General features: G+C 42.9%; 2 protein-coding genes across 7 annotated transcripts in view; one reads left to right on the top strand and one right to left on the bottom strand.

Annotated features, from left to right (window-relative positions):
- RRAGD (Ras related GTP binding D) overlaps window positions 1-18581 on the bottom strand; it is a 259744-nt gene extending 241163 nt beyond the window's left edge. Inside the window, exon 1 of the mRNA XM_073589575.1 lies at window positions 18489-18581. The gene's annotated coding sequence lies outside the window, so the exon portion shown is untranslated. The remainder of the gene's footprint in view (window positions 1-18488) is intronic.
- The window catches only part of ANKRD6 (ankyrin repeat domain 6), a 238102-nt gene that overhangs the window by 69579 nt on the left and 145503 nt on the right, over window positions 1-23020 (top strand). The window lies entirely within an intron of this gene.

Here is a 23020-nt window from a genome sequence, read left to right as displayed (position 1 = left end):
CTTATTTTGATTCCTCATTTTAAGTGGCACATAGTTTTATATTTATTAATAGATTGCAAAGCATTTTAAGGCTATGTTCACACTAGGCATTTTTTCAGCATGTTTTTTTTCTCTGCAGCAAAACCTGCACTCTTGGCAGAAAAGAAGCAGCATAAAAAGCGCAGGTTTTGGTGCATTTTTTGCTCCGTTTTTCAGGATACCAAAGTTCCACAGAAGCATGAACACAGGTCACCAATATAAGTGGTATGTTCAAGAAAAACTACGCATACAAATGTAACAGCTGGGGGAGGTGAATTGGTCTGGAATAATTTACCTAAAACCCTGGCAGTGCAATGAGTTTGTAGGACACTGTTTACTTTCACACTTTGGTCAGCTATTGAGTTGCTCAAGCATTGTTCAATCTCACACTTTGGTCAGCCACAGGCATTGTTCAATCTCACACCTTGGTCAGCCAATGTTTACTTTGTATGCATCACTACTTTAATTAAACTGTACTAATCTCAACTGCTATCTCAGGTGACCAAGGCAAAATGGTAAACCTGGAAAAATTACAAAAAGAAAACACAGCAAAACCTGATGGCTACATTTTTTTTCTACATTTTTTTCACCACCCTTCTTTCAATGGGTGAAAAATGCTGGACAAACGCTGAAAGAAGTGACCTACTCTATTATGCAACAAAAACAAGCAAAGCACAAAATACAGAGGACAAAAAGAAAAGCTGTATGCATGAGATTTCTGAAATCTCATAGACTTTGCTGTTACTGTTACTTTGCTGTTTCAGCTGCATTTTGCATCTGAAAAGTTGCATAAAAATGCTGAAAAAAATGCTTAGTGTGAATATGGATTTTTTCCATAATTAAGGGACAAATACCAGAGTCTTGCTAAACTAGAAGGTACCAAATTAATTAAGAGGCACACACCTCCTAATGAATTCAGTGCCTCTCCTAATCTGTGTGCATCTCTGTGCGCTGCGCTAAGAATGCTACTCTATTAGGTGAAGATGAGTCAAACCGGTGAATAGACAGCAAAAGCAGCAATTTTTTTTGGCCTAACTCCCTATTGCACTAAAATTTTGTGACTTTTCAAAGCTTTTTTTTGCTAATTTTCTGGCGTAAAAGCATTAATGAATCAACCCCAAAATGTCTAATTGTCGAGGGTCGCACTGCTGAGACCGCCAACAATGACAAGAGGAATTCTGTGCCTCCCACTAATTTGAAATCAAAGGTGATTTGTGCTGATTTTAAGAACCCCTTTACTGTATAAAGTCTATGGATGCCCTAAACATAGAAAAATCATTTTTACATAAGTTAATGTAATGATAACTTTGAATTAAAGTGACCCTTTACCCTGGGACTGAAAAGTGACTACATATTTCACTTGTTTTATCACCCTACCTGGTGCCAGGGGCTGACATATCCTTTATGCACAGGGGCCCAAGAGGTGAGGGGCCCATTTCCACATCCGAAGCAGGTGGAATTTTGCATTATCCGCTATTGAATGGCAAAGGGCCCAAATATTGTATTTGCACCAGGCTCCACATCTGTCTGTATCTGCCAGTGCTTGGAGCCCTCCATTGCCTGTTATTGCCTCCTCCATTCAGATTGGCATTATTTACCTCCTGCTTCCACGTTGGCAGTAGTAAATCTAAACCCTGCCCTTACTTTTTCACGGCACAGAAGGCATGGTTTGGATATACCACGGCCTTCTCTATGCCATGTCACTAAGACAGCCATCATAGAAGCAAGAGGAAAATCTAGCCAATCTGGGAGGAGACAGCAGGAGGCAAACCTAGAGAAAGTGACTACACATGGGAAAGGTATAGTGACTTCTCAGTCTAAGGCTGTGTGCACATGACGCTCTTTTCAACTAGATTCCTCCCGGAATCAGCCTGCAACAGGGCACAATAAACTAAAAATAATGAACATATGTACGCTGACTACAAAGAGCGTGCTTCAGGAAAAACCCTGCCGGCCTTTTGGCTTCAGACACTATATGGGCACACCAGCATCTATTACATGCCATGTTTCCATGACCTAGGGTGGAGGGTGGCATGAAATGTCACACTATGTGTCAAGCAGTAATCTTCATTCCTTGATTCTTTTCCAGTGATATTGAGTTTGCAGTTGGCTTCTTGTCGTGGACGTTCTTATTGTCACTCCCAGTACTCCGGGCAAAAGTTTGTAATATGGGTGAAAAGAATGCATCCAGAATATGCGCTTCTAAACTCAACGTGACAAAAAATGAAAAGTTTTTTCCATAAAGGCCCATAGTGTCTGTGATATATTTTGTTAAGACCGCCAGCTTATGAGCAATTTATGGTAGACTTTTGAGTGGGGCCTCACACACCTTCTAGCAATACTGATCGGGTTATGACACCAAATAGCTGCATAATTATTAAAGGAATGTTTCTGTCCTGTCCATCAGTGGCTGTAGCTTGCTGTAGAAGTAATAAACGGGCAAGTAACCGCTAGCCCACCTCTCAGACGAAACCCCCAACACTCAGTATGATTATATCAGATATCTGAATGGAAAAGTATGCATAGTATTTTAGTGATGGGTCCTTTGTGTGTGTATTTCAGTAAGTGGCTGATAAGGTGAGTACGCAGGGAAGAGATTCATGTGAGTATACGATAACCCTACTAGTAGGGCTGGATTCACCTGACACAACCAATGCAGAGTCCTTTTGGCCTCTTTCGTTGTGGTGCGTGTGGGCATACCTTTTTTCATCTGTATAACTACTCACTCCTCGCTCACACCACGGCATTCATCGAACAAGCGCTATCCGATTTTCTATGTAAGGGGCAGTGCTGATCAAAGATTGTTTTTTCTCATACCAATTTGAAGTGTAAATCAGACCATACTTGCCCATTCAAAGTCGATGGGTGAGTGAAAAACATCGGACTGTACTTGGATGACATCTGAGTGCAGTCCTATTTCTGCAGACTCACGGAATGGAGAAGATGGAGAAATTTTGTTTTCCATCTTCTCCTCACAGTGTGCTCCAATTTTCGCATCTAAGAAAATCGGATCATTATCTCAGCACAGGAACATTTTATTTCAACACATCTAATTGTGGAAGTTATTATTCTTCCAAGATCTATTGATTAAAATGAACTTGTGTTTGATGGAAAACCCCTTTAACTCTGTGAAATAGCGTTCAAGAGACCTCCAGACACAAAATGACCTTTTTAAAATAAATTATGTTCTAAAAGCATCAATGGACCTCTACTTTCATCTATTTTCTGATATGTCATTGATATCACTAGAAGAAAGGGGCGTTATATACCTTTGATTTTGGTTTTCCAAATTGTCCATAAAAATATTGGCTATTTTTTGCATAAGTTGTCCAGAAAAAAAAATAAGTAAAAATCTAGTTGGCATCCATGTACAACAAGTTCCAACTTAAAGACCCCTCAGATTATGCCATCTGTCATATTTTGAAGACATAACGGAAGTGACTGCGTCTTTGCTTGCCAATACTATTTTAATCTTAAACTGGCTGTGCACGACAAATCTTTGATGGCCAGATAATCCAATTTAGACCATTAGTCTGGCTGTTTATACACATACACGTATGACACATACTCTTTTAAAGGCAAGCATCTGTCAAAATAATGATCTGCATTTTTTTTTGTTTGTTTTCCATGTTGTCAGATCATATCATTGAAATGTCCTTTATGCCCCACAACAGTATAGGCCAAAAATCAGGATAGAAATTGATCAACGATTTGTTATTCCTTAATTTATGACATTGCCTTCCCAAATGACAAGCTTCACAAATCAATCATGAACTACAGGTATAGAAAAGGATTTTCTGAAATCACTTATATTTGGTCAACTTTAGGAGAAAAAATGTAAATCATATAAATTACTGTATGATCTAGAAAAATATTCAGGATTGAGAGTCCTCAGTAGTTGATACCTTTTAATGGCTAACTGAAAAGATGGTAACACATTGCAAGCTTTCGAGACTACTCAGGTCTCTTCATCAGGCTAGACTAATACAAAATCTGAAGAGTCACATATTTATGCACAATACAGCCTAGAAAAAATGCAATAGATAAGACAAGTGACGTGAAGCAGAACTATCAATATGGGAGAGGGAGAAACATAAATATAAACATTGGACCAGTTCATAGATAAGGAGTCCGGATGTTTTATGGTCCTCTGATTGGGGTCTAGTTATGTGTTGTGATGCCCCCACACGGTTTTAAAAGGAAATTCCTTAATTGATGTAAAAAGACATAAATCCATGCGACACATTCATTCCAGCACTGAGTGTGTCAAAGTTCGTCATAAATTTGTACTCCCAAACTCGTCTCTCTCTCTGAGAATTGAAGTTACCTTTCAATACCAGTAATTTCATATCCACGCTGCTGTGATCAGGGATACAGAAATGTTTTGCCACAGGTAGATCCATTCTTTTTTCTCTTATTGTGTGACGATGAGCATTCATCCTTGTTCTAAGCTTTTGCTTTTGCTTTTGCAAAAGCTTAGAACAAGGATGAATGCTCATCGCCACACAATAAGAGAAAAAAGAATGGATCTACCTGTGGCAAAACATTTCTGTATCCCTGATCACAGCAGCGTGGATATGAAATTACTGGTATTGAAAGGTAACTTCAATTCTCAGAGAGAGAGATGAGTTTGGGAGTACAAATTTATGACGAACTTTGACACTCTCAGTGCTGGAATGAATGTGTCGCATGGATTTATGTCTTTTTACATCAATTAAGGAATTTCCTTTTAAAACCGTGTGGGGGCATCACAACACATAACTAGACCCCAATCAGAGGACCATAAAACATCCGGACTCCTTATCTATGAACTGGTCCAATGTTTATATTTATGTTTCTCCCTCTCCCATATTGATAGTTCTGCTTCACGTCACTTGTCTTATCTATTGCATTTTTTCTAGGCTGTATTGTGCATAAATATGTGACTCTTCAGATTTTGTATTAGTCTAGCCTGATGAAGAGACCTGAGTAGTCTCGAAAGCTTGCAATGTGTTACCATCTTTTCAGTTAGCCATTAAAAGGTATCAACTACTGAGGACTCTCAATCCTGAATATTTTTCTATCTACTGGCTAACACGGTACAAAGATATACATCTCCCCTGTATGATCTAGGAAACCTAGTGCTTTGTCCAGTGTAAAGGGGGTGAATTTAATACTATTTCCTTGCTCTGCCTCCTTAGTAGTTCTTAATGTTTTGATGTTGTATTTATAGTAACCCGGTGGTACTGCTACATGTCATCATGTATTACCACCCAGAATCAATGGTATTGCCACACTTTTGTATGTGTTACCATTTCCTGTAAATGTGTTGTGTTACGTTGTACAATATTATATTTAGATAGGGAAAGTGTAGTGCACCCTTTGGACACTAGAGGGGGGCACCTTAGTACATAGAGTTCTTAGCAAAATAGGGTTAAGTGTAAGAGGGGCTGCCGGGAATTAAGTCTAGGTTAGAAGGAAGTGAGTTAGACGGGGCTAGGGCACCCAAAGTGTCCACATGGGCTATAGGCCCAGGATGGCTCAGCAGCCACGCAATGTTAATTAGCGAAAGTCCAAGTTATCCACGGCTATTGGTCATCAGTACAGTGAGCCAGAACAGTAGAGAAGATGTGGCGACTCATAGCCTGGACTGACGCTCTTAGGACTGGAGTCGAACGGATTGAGGAACAGAAGAATGCTTTAACTACACAGGGAGCAGTACAGACTGGTCAGATGCTTCTCCAGAGGCAACTAAACCAGGTGGCTGATAATCTAGAGTCTGGGGCGAAACGGGCAGAATGAATTGTCATCATGGCAAGGTTAGGCCAGGAGGAAGCTGGGAAGCAGTCTAAGACGGTCCGGTCATGTGCCCTATAGAAGTGTCAGTAAAGTAGAGAAAACTGAGGAAGAAAGTAAAGGTGTGCTTATCAATGTGTAATCAATGATGTGCCAACTGCGGATATATTGTGTGAAGTTGTCAGTAAAGAAACCGTTCAAGTTACTATGGACTGTGTCTCGGTTACTGGGAGTCACCTCGGAGAGGGGCCATCGCCACTTGGGAAATGCCCTGGGGGACCCGAACCTGGAGACACAGGTACGCTGAACAGTGAATTTTACTTTTCTGTGAGGGAAGGCCTGGACCCTGATACTTTAGCGTCTCTGGCCACGACTATAGTCCTGGTCGGCCCTTACACTAGCAACAGGAATAGTACTAGAATCATCAGATGAGCATTGTGTAGCGAGCGGAGTAAAAATGTTACGTAAATGGTGCAATCTCTGTGCCAACAATTAAAGAGGGCATACCAAGATTAAAGCTACCTGATGGAATGTGACCCATATTTGCCAATTTTAGGATGTGTAATATTTGGAATTGGGGCTCATTCAGACTGCGTTTTTTTCACGAACAAGTTATATTCTCATATGTGTTCTAGTGTGCTTAGCTGTTTATCTACCTTTGCAGATCAAGTGATCCACTCAAAATCAAAGAGACATGTCTGATTTTGATCCGAGTCACCAGATAATCTCGCCAATACAAGTCTATGGGTTTGTGGGTCTATCTATTGTCTATCGGTTTAGTGCTTTTCATGTGTAGTTTACTCTACTTGTATTAACCTAATAAATAAATAAATTAAAAAAATGACATGGGTTGGGGGATTATTTTTGGTAATCAACCAAAGGGAAGAATACAGTTACGGACTTATATTAGGCTGGGAAAGTTCCTGTTTTTGGGCCCGTCACAGCCTAAAAATACCAGATTGCAGCCGCCCCAGTATTGGCACATCACATTTGATGCACCAATTTTGACTACATCCACATATACACACATTTAATAAAAAAATCTTTGTGGGAGTGCCTCTTCAATACCATGTTAGCCAGGCTGCTTGAAGCACAATCATTTCTAAGACGAGAACTATCTTGGTTCTTGCAACCAGTAGAGAGCAGATTGCAATCATAGCTGCTTTCTACTAATATAAATGGGTGCGAGACACGTGATAAGAACAACAGATCTGTCAGCAGCAGCTTCCACGTATTAATAGGAGGATTTATTTGTAGTCTGCACAGGGTAAGAACTAAAACAGAGATTCTAGACTTTACATTTGCTGTCGGTGTATGGCAGAGGGATGCTGCAGCCAATGTGAACACAAGCAAACAAAGAGCTGTGGCCAGTAGTTAGTTCTGGGATTACAAGGTGAGTATGAGACTTTTTCATATATGCAGCTCAAAATTAAGATTTGTAATGTATAGGTTTCCAAATGTATGCAACACCCCAAATACCAAATTACTGTTCCATTCCGGAAAACACAATTTTCCATTTCAGTAAGTAATTTTTTTTTTACAGAGTTGAGAGTGAGACGTAATACAGTATGCTACTATGTGATGATAAAAATGTATGAATGAAGCTAGTCTCTGGAGGGAAAGTTTTTTTGTGGACACAAGACTTTTTCCTCCCACAAAACAAATTTTCCACTTGTATAGTATACATTCAGAAAAAGCTCTAGGGTCCTTTTCCTATCAATGTTTGTAGTCAAAATATAAAATAAACCATGCACAAGCTACAGTTGTGGCCAAAAGTATTGACACCCCTGCAATTCTGTCAGATAATACTCAGTTTCTTCCTGAAAATGATTGCAAACACAAATTCTTTGGTATTATTATCTTCATTTAATTTGTTTTAAATGAAAAAACACAAAAAGAATTGTCCTAAAGCCAAATTGGATATAATTCCACACCAAACATAAAAAAGAGGGTGGACAAAAGTATTGGCACTGTTCGAAAAATCATGTGATGCTTCTCTAATTTGTGTAATTAACAGCACCTGTAACTTACCTGTGGCACCTAACAGGTGTGGGCAATAACTAAATCACACTTGCAGCCAGTTGACATGGATTAAAGTTGACTCAACCTCTGTCCTGTGTCCTTGTGTGTACCACATTGAGCATGGAGAAAAGAAAGAAGACCAAAGAACTGTCTGAGGACTTGAGAAACCAAATTGTGAGGAAGCATGAGCAATCTCAAGGCGACAAGTCCATCTCCAAAGACCAGAATGTTCCTGTGTGTACCGTGCGCAGTGTCATCAAGAAGTTTAAAGCCCATGGCACTGTGGCTAACCTCCCTAGATGTGGACGGAAAAGAAAAATTGACAAGAGATTTCAACGCAAGATTGTGCGGATGTTGGATAAAAAACCTCGACTAACATCCAAACAAGTTCAAGCTGCCCTGCAGTCCGAGGGTACAACAGTGTCAACCCGTACTATCCGTCGGCGTCTGAATGAAAAGGGACTGTATGGTAGGAGACCCAGGAAGACCACACTTCTTACCCAGAGACATAAAAATGCCAGGCTGGAGTTTGCCAAAACTTACCTGAAAAAGCCTAAAACATTTTGGAAGAATGTTCTCTGGTCAGATGAGACAAAAGTAGAGCTTTTTGGGCAAAGGCATCAACATAGAGTTTACAGGAGAGAAAAAAAGAGGCATTCAAAGACAACACGGTCCCTACAGTCAAACATGGCGGAGGTTCCCTGATGTTTTGGGGTTGCTTTGCTGCCTCTGGCACTGGACTGCTTGACCGTGTGCATGGCATTATGAAGTCTGAAGACTACCAACAAATTTTGCAGCATAATGTAGGGCCCAGTGTGAGAAAGCTGGGTCTCCCTCAGAGGTCATGGGTCTTCCAGCAGGACAATGACCCAAAATACACTTCAAAAAGCACTAGAAAATGGTTTGAGAGAAAGCACTGGAGACTTCTAAGGTGGCCAGCAATGAGTCCAGACCTGAATCCCATAGAACACCTGTGGAGAGATCTAAAAATGGAAGTTTGGAGAAGGCACCCTTCTAATATCAGGGACCTGGAGCAGTTTGCCAAAGAAGAATGGTCTAAAATTCCAGCAGAGCATTGTAAGAAACTCATTGATGGTTACCGGAAGCGGTTAGTCGCAGTTATTTTGGCTAAAGGTTGTGCAACCAAGTATTAGGCTGAGGGTGCCAATACTTTGCAACCAAGTATTAGGCTGAGGGTGCCAATACTTTTGTCTGGCCCATTTTTTGTTTTGTCTGGCCCATTTTTTGGAGTTTTGTGTGAAATGATCAATGTTTTGCTTTTTGCTTCATTCTCTTTTGTGTTTTTTCATTTAAGACAAATTAAATGAAGATAATAATACCAAAGAATTTGTGTTTGCAATCATTTTCAGGAAGAAACTGATTATTATCTGACAAAATTGCAGGGGTGTCAATACTTTCGGCCACAACTGTACTTAGTCCATAGGTTTGTAAACCAGTGCTGTGATTAACTGTAAAATCCAATTTAGTAACATTTTTGGGTTCTGTATAATGTGTTAAATGGTACAATGAAAACTCTCAGTAGAAAATAAATAATTTCCAGTTTAGTTTTAAACATTCAAACATGAATCGAATGGGTATGGTCATAAAATACCTTACAGTATTAGGCTAGAGTCACACACAACGTATAAAAATACAGTCCGTTTTTTATGGACATAATACACAGAAATGTTCCCTAAGCAATGATCTGCTTGTCATCCGTTGGCAATGCGAGGATGCGATTTTTGCGCATCTAAGCATCCGGGTGACATCCGTATGACGAGATTTTCTTGCCAGTTTGCAAAATGGACATATAATGGATCCCAATGACAGGTTAAAACACAAAGGAAAGAATAGATATATATATATGTATTCTATGTCATTGTGACACATATACAGTATATACGCGTGTATAAGTCGACCTATGTATAAGCTGACCCCCCCTAATTTTGCCACAAAAAACTGGGAAAACTTATTGACTCGCATATAAGCCTAGGGTGGAAAATGCAGCAGCTACTGGTAAATTTCAAAAATAAAAATAGATACCAGTAAAAGTAAAATTAATTGAGACATCAGTAGGTTAAATGTTTTTGACTATCCATATTGAATCAGGAGCCCCATATAATGCTCCTTACAGTTCATGATGACCCCATACAAAATACACCCCATATAATGCTCCATAAAGATTAATAATGGCCCCATAAGATGCTCTATAGAATAATATGCCCCATATGCTGCTCCATAAAGGTTATGGCCCCATAAGATGCGCCGTAGAATATGCCCCATAGAATTTGCCCCCATAAGATGCTCCATAGAATAGGCCCCCATAAGATGCCCCATAGAAGATGCCCACATAGAATATGCCCCCATATGCTGTCCCCATAAGATGCTCCATAGATTATGCCCCCATATGCCGCTGCTGCTGCAAATAAAAAAAAAAATGGCATACTCGCCTCTCCGTCGCTGGGGGCCAGGTGCCGATGTCGCTGCTGGCTCAGGACCCGGCACCTGAGATATTCACCTGTCCCCGTTACCACGCTGCTTGCCGCTGTCTGCCACGTCGTCAGTCAGTGATGTTCAGGCAGCAGAGGGCGCAGCGCGCACTAACGACGTCACCGCGCCCTCTGACCTTAACATCACTGACAGAGGATGCAGCAGGCAGCGGCGAGCAGTGTGGGAACGGGGACAGGTGAATATCGCACATACTCACCCCCCCGGCGCGGTCTCTGCAGCCCCGTTCTCCCACGGTCTCCGGTGCCTGCCTTCAGCGGTCACATGATTCCGCTCATTAAAAACATGAATATGCGCATATTCATGTCTTTAATGAGCGGTACCACGGGACCGCTGAAGGTGGGCCCCTGAGACCGTGTGACAAGCAGGGGCTGCAGAGACGCGCCGGGGGAGGGCAGTATGATCTGACACCCCTGCTCCCCCTCCCCCGCCGACCCCCTGACGTATATGACTGGCGTATAAGCCGAGAGGGGGACTTTCAACCCCCCAAAAAATGAGCTGAAAATCTCAGCTTATACGCGAGTATATACGGTGTGTGTGAGTGTATATATATATAAGGGCAGCACTACCAAAATTATACAATTTATGCAGAACCTATTCAGCAGTGTCCAAACAACCGAGTTAATAAATCAAGAAAAATAGGCAGCACTCCAAATTAAATGTGAAAAAAGTGGATACTTTACTGATCCTCAGGTGGCGACAATTCAACGATGACCTGTCTTTATCAAGCTTGAAAAAACACACACACAGACATTAATTAAAAATTATTTAAATGAAATATGTACAACAGGTTTTTGACCAAATTTATTATTCTGCTAATCCAACTGTATCCCTTGTTCTCCAGTAAAAAAAACAAAAAAAAAACAATATCCATACGTCAGCGGTAGTCAGTAAGGCTGCGTGGAGGCCCCGGCTGACCTGAGGTGAACTGACAGCGTGGGAAAAAGTTCAGAAACTTTCCCATGCTCCTGAGTTCACTTCAGGTCAGCCGGGGCGCCTGCGCAGACATGATTTAGAATATGGATAGAAAAATATTTCTAAGACTTAAAATTAACCCATTAATGACCAGAGGTATCTTTGGTTTTGCATTACCAATTTTTGCTCCCCTTCCCAGAGCCATAAGTTTTTTATTTTTTGGTCAAAATGGACATTTGAGGGCTTTTTTTTGGTGTGACGAGTTGTACTTTTGAATTACACCATTGGTTTTAACTTTTCGTGCACTGGAAAACAGGAAAAAAATTCCAAATGCGGTGAAATTGCAAAATAAGTGCAATCCCACAGTTATTTATTTTATTAATTTTTTAACCATGTTCACTAAATGCTAAAACTGCCCTGCCATTATGATTCTCAATGTTATTACGAGTTCATAGACACCAAACATGTCTAGGTTCTTTTTTTATCTAAGTGGTGAAAAAAAAAATCCAAAGTTTGCTTAAAAAAAATAATAAATTACCACCCCCTCTATGAGGGAATTTTTGGAGGAGATAAATAGATTGGAGCGTATGGAATCCCTGATGGCAGATGACAGTGACAAATGGGATGCACATGCTAGCACGTGGACTTCCTGGCTCATTTTCCGAGAGACTCCGGAATATTCGTCTTGGCACAGATAAGGGGCTATACTGTGGTCGTTTATCCCCCAGGTGCCTTTAACTGATATTTGTAATCTTTATGAAGATTCGGATATTTGTGCGTATGAGCTCTCTGGATGCCCGACTTACTCCTATCTATCTATCTATTCCCCCCCCCCCTCATACCCTCTTCTCTTTCCTATACCTATCTCTTTCTTCCCTCTTCTCTCTTTCTGATCTTCACTCAGTCTTTATAGTTAAAATAGTTTCTATAATACTATTTTGAGAAGTCTTACCATGACACGGTATAATCTGAATTGATTTGCTTTCTCTGTTTTTTCTGTTTTCTTTTCTTATTTTACCATTCCTATCTTGGTAAAAGTATTCACAATACAGTGCTATTTGCCTGATCCACATGTTTGAATTAACTTTAACCGATGTACATTTACATTTTATATGTGATATGAGCGATACTTTGTTCACTTTGCCTTAAACTTAATAAAATTATTTACTGGAAAAAAAAAAATAATAAATTGCGCCATTTTCCAATACCTGTAGCATCTACATTTTTCATGATCTCAGGTTGGGTGAGGGCTTATTCTTTGCTTGTGTATGTGTGATTTTTTTTTTAAATTGTTTTATTTTAAATGGGGCGAAAGGGGGGTGATTTGAACGTTTATATATATTTTTATTTTTTTAATATTTTAAAAAACATATTTTTTTACTTTTGGCATGCTTCAATAGTCTCCATCGGAGACTAGAAGCTGCCATAATCCAATTGGCTCTTCTATATACAGGCGATGATCACATCGCCTGAATGTAGCAGAATTGCTCACTTGCTATGGGCGCCGACCAACAGGCGGCGCTCATAGCAATCCGGCAGTGGCAACCATAGAGGTCTGCTGGAGACCTCTGGTTGTCATACCGACCCATCAGTGACCCGCGATAACGTGATGGGGTGACCGATGGGCAGGATTTCCGGTGCGCTCGCCAGAAGCGTGAGTTAAACGCCACTGTCAGAGACTGACAGCGGCATTTAACTAGTTAACAGCCTGGGGTGGGTCTCGATTCCACCTGCGGCTGTTAGAGGCACATATCAGCTGTTCAAAACAGCTGACGTGCTGGAAAAGATGTTGGCTCACCGCCGGAGCCCACTTCAAAGGGAGGGAGTCCGACGTGGGTGTACTATTTCGCCCAATGTGGGAAAGGGGTTAAAGAATACAGCTATTAATTCATGCCTATAAAGAAAATGTTTATTTTTAATTCAAACCCATTTAATAAGAAGAGTAATTAAATAAATTGTGACTCCATTACCATTATGATACTGGATTCACATTTTAAGTTAGATCTTTGTTATAATTAGCCCTAAACTACTAATTATGTTCTTTCCTCAATTATAGAGGCATTACGTAGGTGATACCTTTATATAGACATACAAAAGATGATATGTCACTGTTGAAATATCTTGTCAAATGAATCATTAACCCCGTGATTCTAAAGCACTCCATGTAGACTCTGGCCTTCCTGTTTGGCGTTGACATTCTCAGTAGTTTCCAAAAGAAATGCTGAGCTTTGGCGAGATACTATTGCATCTGTTGTAGTTTCCTATGGGCCCAATTTTGAGATGAATAACCAGAGCAAATTTGTAAAATATTAGATAAACGACTTCACCTAAGGCTAGTTTCACTTGTCATTTTTTTTTTAGTTTTTTTCCTTGCACATGAAAATGTTCTGAGTTTTTTTTTGCCAGTGTGCTGGATCCATATTTGCTCCATGTGTCAGTGGCATCTGTTTTTGTTGCACAGAAAAATCAAAATCAATGCTTCTCCCATCAATCACAGTGAATAACAGCATGCACTTGGATGAGACATGGATGGCGTCTTGGTGCTGTCCATTTTTTTTTTTTTCATGGATCCAGCCAATATAATGACAAGGTACATTGATCGTAATTGGTCAGTGAACTATCCGTTAAATAAATGGTTAGTACATGTACGAAAAAGAACTGATATGTGAACGAGTCTTAACTCAGAACATTGCTTGCAAGACTGGGCAAAATTTGCTTTGTTTTACACCCATAAATTGAATCTTAACAATTTTCTTTCATTTGTAAAGACATAATTTTTATTTTTTCAATATTTTTATTGCAAATGACTAAAAAGTGGAGCAGAGACAAAATGAAGGTATACAACTACAATAAAGAGAACAAGACAAAAATATCTAATTTCTTTTTTTGGAAAACTTTCAGCTGAATTTTAATAGGAATTAAATTGTACAGCTGTTTGCTTTTACAAGTGCACTGCAATTTTAAAGCACAACCAGTGTCATGCTTTCGAGCCGCCGTCTTCTGCTCTTCCCTGCACTGCTCCGGTCCCATTTCATCATCTTAGACCTAAACAGTAACAAGTTCTCTATAAGAACCTCGTTCTGGCTCTAATGGACTTACATCAAGAAATGACTCTTGCTCACCCAGCAAACACTGGAGCCATCCAGCAGGTCACAATGTGCTGATGGCAAATGGAGTGTCGCCGAGAACTGAAATGATGGCGACTGGGGGGAACTGAACATACCTTAGTGATACCACTTCAACGCTGAAATAAAAAACAAAAACTGCTTTACGTACTTACAACAGCACAGTATACTTAGAATCCCCACTTTTTGATGAGCCTAGAAAGTAATTCTTAAGAATGGCTTTAAAGAGCTTGACCACTACTTGGATATTTATGACCTATCCTTAGCCTACGGTCACAGTACCGTACTTTCATCCGAGAAAATAAGTCCGATAATACTAATCACACTCAGAGTGTGATCAGATTTTCACCGATGTGAAGCAGATGGAAAATAATTCTCCATCTTCTCCATCCTGTCAGTCCAAGAAAATTGGAACACACACAGATTTCATCCGAGTGTGGTCCAATGTTTTTGACAGACCCATGGCATGGCCGAGCATGATCCAATTTACGAATGCAAATCTTGCGTGCTGCAACTTTTTTTTCCTCGGACAGACTCGGTCCGAAGAAAAAAACTGGACATCTGCACAGCTCCATGGAATAACATGGGTACGAGTGTGATCCGATGCTTTGGCCGATCGCACATGGACCGAAAATACGGTCATCTGCACGAGGTCTTAGGATAGAGTGTCAACTTTAGATCTTTGGGGGTCTGATCAGCTGTCCACATGTAGAGAACACTACATGCTGCCGGAACAGTGCAGTTTCTTGGAATCATTGTTTTTTTTAAAATAGGTATGTCATGGCGATTGTGCATGGCACAGGAGCTGTGCCAGCATGATTGCCACTGGTAGCTTAGCTTACGTGATAACTGAACCCCGGCTGTGCCAGCCATGAGAGGTGCCTGCACCTCCCCTGACAGTTTGACCCCAGAAATACCGTGATCGGTATCGATTGCAGTATTCCCTATCTCATCCGATCGGCAACCCCGCGATATTGTCATGGCAATCTGAGGTTGTCTTGAAAACCTCCAGATCTGCCAGCGATGGTGGCCTGCTTAGACCATGCTAGGAGCATGGTCTAAGAGGCTTCTGTCAATGCAGCCCTGACAGGTATAATGCATTGCAGTGCTGGTGCATTGCACTGCATTATACCAGTTATGAAAGTAAGGCCGGGGTCACACTTGCAACTGCAACGCGAGAAACTCTCATCAATACCTGGCACTGCCGACGGCACTTGGACCAGAGCGCTCAGCTTCATAGAAATACATGCAGCCACACACTCCAGTCCGGGTGCCGGCGGCAGTGCCAGGTATTGATGCGAGAGACTCGTGCGAGTTTCTCGCATTGCAGTTGCAAGTGTGACCACAGCCTTACAGAAATTAAAGTTCATTTTAAAGTCCCCTAGAGGAACTAAGTAAGAAAGTAAAAAAAGTACAAATACTTTTAAAAAAATCACAAAACAATAAAAAAGGTTGCAAAAACTATACCCATATATTTGGTATCGCCACGTCTGAAATGACCTGATCTATAAAACTATCACACTACTTAACCCCTTCAGTGGACACTGTAAAAAAATTCTAAAAACGTAGCAAAAAACTGTTTTTTCATCCTACTGCCAAAAAATGGAATAAAACACCATCAAAAATTCAAATATAAATATAAGAGAAGAGAAATAAAAGAAAAAAGTGATGCAAAAAATTTTTCTATAAATTATTTTTGTGTTAAAGCGTCAAAACATAAAAAAATTACATACTGTAATGTGGTATTGCTGTCCTCGTAGTGACCCAAAGAATAAAGCTGTTTGATTTTTTCCACATGGAGAATAGCATTAAAAGAAAAAATACTAAATTGCTGGATTTTATTAATTCTGCCTCCAAAATATCGTAATAGAAAGCAATAAAAAAAACTCATGTGCCTGAAAATGGTACCAATATAAAACTCGTCCCAGGGGCGGACACAGACTGTAGTGGGCCCCTGTGCAAGAAATTTTTTTGGCCCCCCCCTACTAGCAGCAGATTCGGCAAACTTCCGCACCTCTGCCGCCTAACGGGCAACTTGTGGCACCAATCTGGCACGCCCCATTCATTCTCTACTTGGCTTGCGGCCGGCTGCGGCAAGTGCAATTGTGCTAGATCCGCGTTACATGATGCCACTAAAATATCCAGCGGATATGCTGCGTTTTTTAGAGCGGGAAAATCTATACCATGTCAATTTTTGCTGCGGATTTTCCCAACCGTAAATGTACTGTATATCTAATATTGAGGCTATGCAGGGCTGGATATAATATATGTAGAGTGCTGCTGGGCTGTATTTATTATTTGCCATTTGCAGCCTCCAAATTATATATACAGGCCAGCACAGCCTCCAAATAACATATAGCCCACTAGCCCAGCATTGTCTCTAGTTGTTAATATATACAGCCCAGCACAGCCTCCAAATAAAATATGGTATACAGCCCAGCATAGCCTTCAGTTAATATATACAGCCCAGAACAGCATCCAAATAACATATACAGCCCAGCATAGCCTCCAGTTAATATATACAGTCTAGTAACAGCCTTCAGGTAATATATACAGCCCAGCACAGCCTCCAATTAATATATACAGTCCAGCAACAGCCTTCAGGCAATATATACAGCGCCCAGCACAGACTCCACATGCACAGCACATGTTAAGGAGCTGAAACTCCGAAACCCTTCATCCAATTTTAATGTGGCTTCCCTCAAATGAAAGCTGAAAGTCTGAACTTCAACTGCATCTGAATTGTTTTGTTTAAAATTCATTGTGGTAATTTCGAGAACCAAAATTAGAAAAATGTTGTCTCTGTCCAAATATAAATGGACCTAACTGTATACAGCCCAGCATAGCATCTAAATAACGTATATAGCCCGACAGCCTCCAGGTAATATATATAGGCACCCCCGTTTCCCTTTGTGTCATAATGCTCTGCCCCATATGCAGTCTACTTTTGGCATAGTGCTTCTCGCCCTATGTGGCACCCCAGTTCATGCTGCTTCTCCCCATGTGGCCCCCCCAGTTTATGCTTCTTCTCCCCCTATGTGGGCCGCCCGATTCATGTTTCTACTCCCCCCCCCATGAGCCGCTCCATTCATGAGCAGCCAAGCATCTCCCCCAGGGGCCCCCCCATTCATGAGCAGCCAAGGCCATGCTTCTCCCCAGGCCAGGGGCCCCCATTCATGAGCAGCCAGGCCATGCTTCTCCCCAGGCCAGGGGCCCCCCCATTCATGAGCAGCCAGGCCATGCTTCAAGTTCTCCCCAGGCCAGGGCCCCCCCAATTCATGAGCAGCCAGGCCATGCTTCTCCCCAGGCCAGGGGCCCCCCCATTCATGAGCAGCCATGCTTCTCCCCAGGGGCCCCCCCATTCATGAGCAGCCAAGGCCATGCTTCCCTTCTCCTCAGGCCAGGGGCCCCCCATTCATGAGCAGCCAGGGGCCATCATGCTTCAGTTCTCCCCCAGGACGGAGCCCCCCAAAATCAAGCCTGCCATGTTCAGTTCAACTTCTCCCCCACTCCAGGAGCCCCCCAAAATCATGCCTGCGCCTTGGTCCCAGTCCCTCAGTCCTGCTCAGCTCTGTTAGTACTCTTACCAGGAGCAGGCAGCGCAGGCCAGACCAAGAGGATCCATCCATTCCACACTGTCCAGTGTCCGCACGCCACACATTCCTGAGCTGCTGCAGCATATGGGCAGGGGCAGGGCACAAGTGAGTGACTCAGACACAGACAGACACATCACACACTGACCTGCGGCTGCAATGCAGCCACCGGCCGGCCGGCACAACAGGCACAGTGAGTGACAGTCAGTCTGTGTCTGTCTCCTCCTCTCCTCCCCCACAGCGGCAGCGCAGCACTGACGCAGGCCGCTGACCTGATATCATCACCTCAGCCAGAGGCGTAGCTAGCGTTTTGGTTCAGGGGGGTCGAAACTTCTGAGTGGGCCCCTAACTAGTTAACTTTGATTACAACTCGGTGACGCCCTCTAATAGTAGATGTAGGAGATGACTGCGCTGTGCTGAAAATAATCCCTATATAAAGACCAATATTGATATTACCGCCATATGGTCAGTGGTAAATACCAGTCCTACAAAACCATATGTGATTACAGCACAGTTTTAGTTGGTGTCTTACCGCTGACGATCTTTGTGATGGAATCGTTCACTTTTCACGTCTTTTCTATCTGGCCCAGACCGACATGACAACTTCTCCAGCCACGACTCTGCTACAGAGAATACAACAACGACACCTTTCACTTTTCATATTCCAGCCCCATCACCATCTATCCCCAACCTGCACAAACCCCTCATCCTGCTGATACCCCAATACTGAGCCGTTGCTGCCGTATGTATCCCTATTACTGCACCTGATACCCCAATACTGAGCCGCTGCTGCCGTATGTGTCCCTATTACTGCACCTGATACCCCAATACTGAGCCTCTGCTGCTGTATGTGTGACTATTACTGCACCTGATACCCCAATACTGAGCCGCTGCTGATGTATGTGTCCCTATTACTACACCTGATACCCCAATGCTGAGCCACTGCTGCCGTATGTGTCCCTATTACTGCACCTGATACCCCAATGCTGAGCCACTGCTGCCGTATGTGTCCCTATTACTGCACCTGATACCCCAACACTGAGCCGCTGCTGCTGTATGTGTCCCTATTACTACACCTGATACCCCAATGCTGAGCCGCTGCTGATGTATGTGTCCCTATTACTGCACCTGATTCCCCAATACTGAGCAGCTGCTGTTGTATGTGTCCCTATTACTACACCTGATTCCCCAATGCTGAGCCGCTGCTGCCGTATGTGTCCCTATTACTGCACCTGATACCCCAATGCTGAGCCGCTGCTGCCGTAGGTGTCCCTATTGCTGCACCTGATACCCCCTATACACACACGGCTCCGCACCCCCTATACACACACGGCTCCGCTCTGTACACCTTGTACACACGTGGCTCTACTCTGTGCACCTTGTACACACGTGGCTGTGCTCCGTGCACCTTGTACACACGTGGCTGTGCACCGTGCACCTTGTACACATGCAGCTCTGCTCCGTGCACCTTGTACAGACGCAGCTCTGCTCCGTACATACTGTACACACGTCGCTCTGCTCCGTACACCTTGTACAGACGCAGCTCTGCTCCGTACATACTGTACACACGTCGCTCTGCTCCGTACACCTTGTACACACCTGGCTCCGCTCTGTACACCTTGTACAAACCTGGCTCTGCTCTGTACACCTTGTACACGCGGCTCTGCTCCATACACCTTGTACACATACGGCTCCGCTCCGTACACCTTGCACACACGGCTCCCCTCCATACACCTTGCGCACATGGCTCCGCTCTGTACACCCCGTACACACACACGGCTCCGCTCCATACACCTCGTACACATACTGCTCCGCTACGTACACCTTGCACACACGGCTCCGCTCCGTACACCTTGCACACACGGCTCCGCTCCGTGCACCCGGTACACACACACAGCTCCGCTCCGTACACCCCGTACACACACACGGCTCCGCTCCGTACACCTTGTACACACACACGGCTCTGCTCACAACATACACACGCAACTCCGCTCCTCCTACACCTCATGCATGCATATCTCTGCTTCGTACACCTTCTATACAGACAGCTCCACTCTGTACACCTCATACGCACACGGCTCTGCTACATCCACCCTGTAAACCCCTCCTGACCCCACACATAAACTTTACCTCATCCAGCAGTGCACCATGACAACCAGCACAGCAGAGCCCTGCAGCCACTGAAGCCCCTGATCATGTGACCCCTGACTCCGCCCCTCCTCTGACCTCATCACAGGTCCTGTGCGCACAGAATAGCCCAGGACTACATTGCTGGCTGTGAGGTGGGGGGCTCACTGCTGGCACCGGGGCCCCCCCACCGCCTTTTCAGGGGCCCGTAGCTGCCCCCTCTGCCCCCCATAGCTACGCTACTGACCTCAGCCCTCACTCTGCCGCCTCCTGCAGCGCTGCTCTCCTCTCCTCTGCTCTCCTCCTTGCTGCGCTCCACATGGCTAATCTGAATTGAATAATTAGCCATGTGGGTGCAGGAGGCTGGAGGGGCCCCCTCTCCCCTGGGGGCCCGTTCAATGAACCGGCTGCAGGGGTGGTAGGTCTGCCCCTGACTCGTCCCACAAAAAACAATCCCTGACATGTAGGCAGAAATACTGAAAAATTATAGCTCTCAAAATATGGTGATGTAAAAACTTTTTTTTTTAGCAAAAAAAAACTTTTTAGTGTGTGATAGGAGCCAAACCTAAAAATCCAATATAAATCTGGTATCACTGTAGTCGCACAGACCTGAACAATAATGTCGCCTAATCACATATACTTCCCGAGGGGTTTCTGTGTAAATATCTGAAATACATGTTTCAGATTAAACCTTTGGTGGAAGATTCACTATAACGAGGCAGATGGAGACACTGAGGATGCTGTCTGGCCTGAGATACTGCCGTTTCTGTCTTTTTAATCGCGCAGAAAAGTGCCGCCGACCAGTTTTGTGCATTTCTGAAAAGGACACCGCTGAACAGAGGTGAGACAGAGTCCAGAGTAACTCTGCTGCTGTATTATAATGAATGGATCCCTCGTGGGATTTCATCTGAATTACGTCATTCGGAGATTTAGCTTAGAGCACAGGATAAGTGTGATCCAAAATGTTATGTAAAATGTTCCCAGTAAAATCCACACAAAAAGCAAGTTCCCACTCAGGTCCGTCATCTGTCAATGGAAATATCGGGGCTTCCACGTTACTGATAGTTCAAAGGCTCTGGAAAAGTGAAATGGCTCCTCGCCAACCAAAAAGAAATCCAGCAAATTCTCCTCTCCCAAATCCAAAAGCCCTCTCCCTTCTGAGCCACAGTGTGCCTAAACCACATTTAGTGCCCACATGTTTGGTATTTCTGTAGGGATGAGTGCCCACTTAATTTACGGGTGCATGAGCTAGGCACAAGCTGGGCACTACAATGGCAGATTTGCAATTTTCAGTTATTAACATCCATCGCTGCTTGTTTCTGGGAAACACCCATGGATTCAAAATCATCACTACACTTGCAGAGAAATTCCCAGAGGGGTATAATTTCCAAAATGGCATCACTATAGAGGGTTTCTGCTCTTTTTGCACTTAAGGACTCTGTTTATGGAGTCCACAAACTATTCTAGGAAAATCTGTACTCCTTCCCTCTGGAATCCCTCCTTATGGCTAAGCAGTACTGTACAGTCACATACAGTTAGGTCCATATACATTTGGACAGAGACAACATTTTTCTCATTTTGGTTCTAGACGTTACCACAAAGAATTTTAAACAAAACAATTCAGATGCAGTTGAAGTTCAGACTTTCAGCTTTCATTTGAGGGTATCCACATTAAAATTGGATGAAGGGTTTAGGAGTTTCAGCTCCTTAACATGTGCCACCTGTTTTTAAAAGGACCAAAAGTAATTGGACAGATTAAATAATTGTAAATAAAATGTTCATTTCTAGTACTTGGTTGAAAACCCTTTGTTGGCAATGACTGCCTGAAGTCTTGAACTCATGGACATCACCAGACGTTGTGTTTCCTCCTTTTTGATGCTCTGCCAGGCCTTCACTGCGGTGGTTTTCAGTTGCTGTTTGTTTGTGGGCCTTTCTGTCTGAAGTTTAGTCTTTAACAAGTGAAATGCATGCTTAATTGGGTTGAGATCAGGTGACTGACTTGGCCATTCAAGAATATTCCACTTCTTTGCTTTAATAAACTCCTGGGTTGCTTTGGCTTTATGTTTTGGGTCATTGTCCATCTGTAGTATGAAACGACGACCAATCAGTTTGGCTGCATGTGGCTGGATCTGAGCACACAGTATGGCTCTGAATACCTCAGAATTCATTCGGCTGCTTCTGTCTTGTGTCACCTCATCAATAAACACTAGTGACCCAGTGCCACTGGCAGCCATGCATGCCCAAGCCATCACACTGCCTCCGCCGTGTTTTACAGATGATGTGGTATGCTTTGGATCATGAGCTGTACCACGCCTTAGCCATACTTTTCTCTTTCCATCATTCTGGTAGAGGTTGTTCTTGGTTTCATCTGTCCAAAGAATGTTCTTCCAGAACTGTGCTGGCTTTTTTAGATGTTTTTTAGCAAAGTCCAGTCTAGCCTTTTGATTCTTGATGCTTATGAGTGGCTTGCACCGTGCAGTGAACCCTCTGTATTTACTTTCATGCAGTCTTCTCTTTGTGGTAGATTTGGATATTGATACACCTACCTCCTGGAGAGTGTTGTTCACTTGGTTGGCTGTTGTGAAGGGGTTTCACTTCACCATGGAGATTATTCTGCGATCATCCACCACTGTTGTCTTCCGTGGGCGTCCAGGTCTTTTTGCATTGATGAGTTCACCAGTGCTTTCTTTCTCAGGATGTACCAAACTGTAGATTTTGCCACTCCTAATGTTGTAGCAATTTCTCGGATGGGTTTTTTCTGTTAGCCTTGGAGTCAATTGTCCAATTACTTTTGGTCCCTTTAAAAACAGGGTGGCACATGTTAAGGAGATGAAACTCCTAAACCTTTCATCCAATTTTAATGTGGATACCCTCAAGTGAAAGCTGAAAGTCTGAACTCCGATCTCAATTCCAGCCAATTTTGCATTGAAAAAGTCA

The sequence above is a fragment of the Dendrobates tinctorius genome, unplaced genomic scaffold (genome assembly GCF_039654945.1).
Source record: "Dendrobates tinctorius isolate UK_male_01 unplaced genomic scaffold, ASM3965494v1 ptg000111l, whole genome shotgun sequence".
NCBI classification, from domain to species: domain Eukaryota; kingdom Metazoa; phylum Chordata; class Amphibia; order Anura; family Dendrobatidae; genus Dendrobates; species Dendrobates tinctorius.
This window is presented reverse-complemented; position numbering and strand designations above follow the sequence as displayed.